The 5,921-nt window shown below is 40.1% G+C and overlaps 1 pseudogene; it reads right to left on the bottom strand.

The window, feature by feature from the left end:
* Positions 1-5,102: 5,102 nt before the first annotated feature.
* LOC126074662 (peptidyl-prolyl cis-trans isomerase A-like) lies at positions 5,103-5,581 on the bottom strand (annotated as a pseudogene).
* Between the last annotated feature and the right edge of the window lie 340 nt (positions 5,582-5,921).

The following is a 5,921-nucleotide window of genomic DNA, read 5'->3' as shown; positions in this document are numbered from 1 at the left end:
AAAAAGAGTGGGGCACATACTGGAGAAGACAGAGGCTATCTGAAGATCACCAAGAACCAAGGAATGCCCGGGGTTAGGACAAGAGGGGAATCGACATGGCTGAGCCCTCAATTTGGACTTTAAGCCTCCAGAACTGTGAGAAAATAAATTTCTGTTTTCTAAAGCCATGTCACCCACTTGTGGTATTTGTGTTATTGCAGCACTAGCTACCTTAACAAACAAACAAACGAAAGGCAGTATGGCTTGCTGGTTAACCTTAGGTGCTCAGTGTCCTAGCCCAATTAGCCTAAGACCCCCAGGAACAATACCGTAGGCTGACACATTTAGGTTTATTGGCCCAATGCAATGAAGAAGACCATACACTAGAGGAACTGGGAGGAGTATCTCACCAAACAAAGAATAGTTATTACAGGATTCTGGGGAAGGGTGGAGTTTAGACGACTGAAGCAGTGTTTTGATAGTCTCAAAGCAAAGTAGGGTACTGTAAAGGTGCCAATATCAGGTCTGGACTGAAAAGCGGCCCCAGGATCTTGTTTTCTTGGAGACAATGAAGTTAAGATAGATATGGAATGTTGTGCCCAGAAACCCCCTACCTGAAACTCTGCACCTGTGTTGTAAATCGAGATGGCTTCTCTGTGTCAATTGAGGGACTAGATCTTCTAGGTAAAAGTGGGAATTTTCATTTTTACTGATGTAATTTTAAAGAGCAAAGGTTGAGATAGTCTCTGATTTTAGAGAACAAAATTTCTTAGAGAGTAAAAAATGTAGTAGTCATTGGAAGAAGGGGTTGTTACAACACTTTAGAGTTGCAGCATGTCCTTGGGAATATTGTTTCTTGTTAATTTTACAGCTGGCTTTATCTGTCTGTTATTCCAGCCTGACAAATGGCCAGATTTTAAGTTTTTCAGTCTTAGCTAATTTTTACTTTCTCATCAGGAAGGTGGTGATGGTAGGGTTGGGGGTGGTTGGCTCAGATAGGAGAGCAAAAGGAGACAGTGTAGGAAAAAAACAGTAGAGAGCTATATCAAGGAATTGGCGGGGCAAATGGCTAACTTGCTCAACTATTAACAAAAAGGTTGGAGGTTCAAGCCTATCCAGAGGTGTCTTGGAAGAAAGGCCTGGCAATCCACTTCCAAAAAATCAGCCACTGAAAACCCTGTAGGGCACAGTACTCTGACACACACAGGGTTGTCTTGAGTTTGAATCCACTCAAAGGTCAACTGGTTTACTGTTTTTTTTTTTTTTTTTAAGTAATATTTTGTTATGTTTTGGATGAAGGTTTACACAGTAGTTTAAGTTCCCATTCAACAATTTCTACACAAATTGTTCAGTGACATTGGTTACACTCTTCACAATGCATGAACATTATCGATATTTCCATTCTGGTTGCTTCATTTCCATTAATCTAGTTTCCCTGTCTTTTTACATTCTCACCTTTGCTTTAAAGTCATTGTTAAACAGTTGGTCTCATATAGATGACTTTTTAAAGGAACACAGGACTCATGTGTGATATTCTGTATTTTGTATAGTTTACTGATTTTAAATTCAGGGCAACTGACAGGCTGAAGGGAACTTTCCTACAGTCTAGTACAATGTCTGATAAGTAATAATAAATACATACTGAATAAATTAGTGAATAGTGTTTGAGTGGTGAAGACTCTCAAACTACGCTCACAATTATTCTGTATTTTCTCAAACAAGAATTAGTAAATTTTAATGACCTTACTATTATCAGACTGTAACATAGAATTTCATAATGCTCATTTCAACATTTAGCTAGAAAAACAGAATGGAAGTTCTGATAGTAAATCAACTAAAGTATTATAAAGTTTTCATTTAGACTTACACAGAATTATTTTAGGGTTATTCTTTTTAGTAACAACTGGCAGTAAGAAACAGGTGGTCTGAGTAATAACAGTCTCTCTCATGATTTTAGATGACTGATTTTAGAAATTAGGGCTGATCTGATTCCTGGTTTACAAGGTTCTTTTCCTGACCCAATTCTGAAGGGCAGGGTGTCCTACATCAAGTGTCAGAATTGGGTCAGGAAATGAAACCTGTGACTCTAGGAAGTGAAAACATTGCTTAACTCAAGTGTGTTCTGTCCATGATCCCCTTTACTTCCTCCACGTGTAATTGGGAAGGAAATGCAGGAGGCAAAGCTGGGAGTGGTAGTGACATCTTCTCCAGGCTCTCAGATCTCACTCCTTTTCTGTGATAATTGGGGTTCCCACTGTCCTTTGTAATCCCAGTGATCAGGATTAGTTGAAAGAGCTTTACAGATTTCTATATTCAGAGTGCCTCCCTCCGTCTTTCAACTCAGACACTTCAATGCCTTACATTTTCATTTGGCATTTGAAGACTTTTCTTGCCATCGCCATTGACTTTACTTAACAAAGTCTTCTCTTCTCTGAAGCTATTGACTTTTACATGTTCACCTTTATGCAATCTCTATTTTTCCAATTTTTCTCCTTCTGGCTTCCACAAATGACTACTAGTATTTATGTCTGGATATGGTGTTTTAGCTTCCATTCTCTTTCTCTTTCCTCTCTCAGCTCCCCTCACCCTCTTCATTGACGCCTCTGGGCTAGTTCGAACTCTTACTGGCAGCATCTCAAGGGCCTGGGGATTGTTACATGAATTAATCCTATCTCCTAGTTTCCTTCCAAGGGATTGGGGGCAGGGGTGAGAAGCAAACTTACTCCAGAAAATACTGACGTAGAGGCTATGAAGAGAGATGGGCAAGGGAGATTCTGAGTTAGATGTAAAACAGGTAAATTTACCATAGGGAGGGAGCAGCAAGCTGTGAGAAAGCAAGGGAGATGAGAGTCCACTTTCCAAGCACCCTGAGTCATCTTTTTTAATGGGGAGATTGGTGTCAGCACGTGAAGCAGGGTGAATGCTGTGGGAGAGAATTAGCTTTGATTAGAAGCAGCTGGGGACAGAGAATGAACCCCCAAGATCCTCAATGAAGGAAAAGGCAATCTCGTAAAATACAGTCCTATAAGCTCAGCTTCATTGTTCAGCTAAAATAATTGTTTGTAGTCTAAGACAAATGTTAGGAGGGAAAAAATCCTAACCCCTTGAAACTAATGAGCGCTGAATCAGAGAATAACGAAATCCAGGACCAATAGTTTTGCTAGATACCTAGTGCACCAGACAAACTTAATAGCTTGCTTCTTTAAAAGAAATGCGCGCGCACACACACACACACACACACACACACACAACCCACCCAAATGAACGGTTAAGGGGACCACAGCAGATGTTATCTATTTAAACTTTACTAAATCACTTGATAAAAATGTCCCATGAAATTTTACTTGCAAAACAAGTTCAAATTGGCTGGAATAGGAGAACTGTGATGCAGACTGAAAACTGGCTCCAAAACCATGAGCCAAGGGTAATGGAACTGATAAATATATGGCAGCAAATCTAGCTGCAGGAAGGTGTTTAGCAGAACGCCCCAAGGGTTACTGCGAGGGCTGAGTTTATTAAAAATCTCTATCAATGAGTTGGAAGAAGTGGTCAACAGGATGCACATGAATTCTGCCAGGAATACTAAATTGGCCAGTGTTACAGACAGCATGGAAAATCAAGTCTTAGTGCAGCGGGATAAACAAAGAGGTTGGAAGTGTGTATAAGGAGGAGGAAGGAAGGAACAAAATGGGATCCACCTGAGGAAAATATACATCTGTTGATCTGTAGAAGATTGGGCTGTGGAATTCCATGGAGGAGACAACACAAGGGCTATGGTAGAGAAAGGCCCTGAAGGGAGAGGACACAGCAAATTAGGTATAACTTGGTGATGCTGTGAAGTGGCCAACAAGGGAGGGTCCAGATTTTGTGGAGCCTGAAGTTTATAAAATTAGGGGAGCTCTCTCTGAGAAAAAGACAAAAAGGTTATGAATTGAAAATTTGGTTCAGGGTCTAAAAAGGGGCCTGGGTAAATGAGAGGTCTGGAAGTTTAAATAGTTTCAAGGTGAATTTGCCTATGGTGACCAAGCATATATATCATCAATAAAAGACATTCTCTTCCATGATTGGTTACAAAGAGGAGAGGTGGGGGTGGGGGCTGGGGTTACTAGTGGGTAACAATTGAAACATGAGTGAATTCAAATGTGAGTGCCCAAAATTACCAAGTGTAAGCTGCTTGAAGGCAAACACTGGAATGAACATGTTATGTAAAGAGAATGGGTAAGGCTTGGTCTACGGCCTCATGGGAGGTAAAGTTGTGGAGAGATTCACTTAGTGGGCAATTAGTAGGGAACTCTTGATGTAGATGCTAAAATAATTCATACCCATACCCATTGTAACAATTTTCCTGTTCTACCATAAGTACTTGTTCACATCTTTAGTAGTGAGTTCTTTGAGGGTGGGACCTCCATAGTGGCTATCAATGTTTTTTGAATGTGCCTGAATCCGGCTAAATGCTCACTGATCTTGTTTCTTCTACCTGGTTACACAAATTTCTGAGCCTTTCTTGCAGTTAGTTTGGGGCCAGTTTCTGACCAAAGGAATGTGGGCAGAAGTGATGTATGCCGTGAGATCTCCATGGATACCCTAGAGACCAAGAGTTGAACATTGTGGCATTACAAGATGGAAGAAAAATGTATTCCTGAATCATTACTTGAAGGAAAACCACTCAAGAGAACTGTCTGACCCATGTCAGACTGTGACATTAGCAAAAAACAAAATAAAACTTGTATTGAATTGCCACCGAGATTTTGAGATTTGTCTTATAGCAGCTAACATGACTTACCGTGACTAAGAAATTGAATGAATGAATCGAATTGATTCTGCATGATTTAATCTACCTGTGTTTAGTTTCATTACCTATTTCAAGAGAAAAATTAAATTATAGTCTCACTATCAATTATTTGTTTTGTTTGTTTGATTTGTACTTCATAATGATAAACTTCACTCTGCGATCCAGCTAGACTTGGAAAGGAATAAAGAAAATATGAAACCCAAAGACCTGCAGTGAGAGCACAAAGAATATAGGGTAATGCAGGCACAATGGGAGTAGAAGGGTGGTTTCCTGAGCTACAGAAGGAATGGTCTGTTCTTTAAGATAAAACACGAAATATAGATAAAATTTATTACAGTTGTCCACAGTCATCAGTGGTGATCTTCTTGCTGGTCTTGCCATTCCTGGACCCAAGGTGCTCCATGGCTTCCACAATGGTCATGCCTTTTTTCACCTTGCCAAAGACCACATGCTTGCTATCCAACCATTCAGTCTTAGCAGTGCGGATAAAATACTGGCAAGCATTTGTATTGGGCCTAGCATTTTAGCATTTGCCATGGACAAGAAGTCGAGACCCATATACATGTTCTTATCAAATTTCTCCCTAGATGGACTTTCCACCAGTGCCATTATGGCCTGTGAAGTCACCACCCTGGCACATAAAATCAGGAATAATTCTGTGAAAAGCAGAAACCTTTGTAACCAAATCCTTTTTCCCTAGTGCTCAGAGCATGAAAGTTTTCTGCTGGCTTTGGAACTTTATCTGCAAACAGTTCAGAGGAGAAGCAGCCCACCGGGGACAACAATGTCAAAGCGCACAAGGTTTACCATGGCCAGGCATGGCAGGAACAGATGAGGCTGCAGAATCCAGGAGGCACACCTGCAAAGTGGCCTGTCAATTATTTCCTGAGCAGTCCTGTTCTGTACTGAGTACTAGAGATTCATCTAGTATTGGTGAAGTGTTTGTGTTTATTTGCTTATTGCTTTTAAGGCTGTTAGAGCTGAGTAGGAAAACCAAACAGATAAACCAAAACCAAAAACCAAACTCACTGCACTCGAGTGGATTATGTAAAATAAAATATATCTAAAACAAATATATTTTATGCAAATATGTGTATATTATTTTTATTGTGCTTTAAGTGAAAGTTTACAAATCATGTCAGTCTCTCAC

This window comes from Elephas maximus, chromosome 4, assembly GCF_024166365.1.
Source record: "Elephas maximus indicus isolate mEleMax1 chromosome 4, mEleMax1 primary haplotype, whole genome shotgun sequence".
NCBI classification, from domain to species: domain Eukaryota; kingdom Metazoa; phylum Chordata; class Mammalia; order Proboscidea; family Elephantidae; genus Elephas; species Elephas maximus.
Note: the sequence above shows the minus strand (reverse complement) of the source record. Positions and strands in the feature narration are given on the sequence as shown.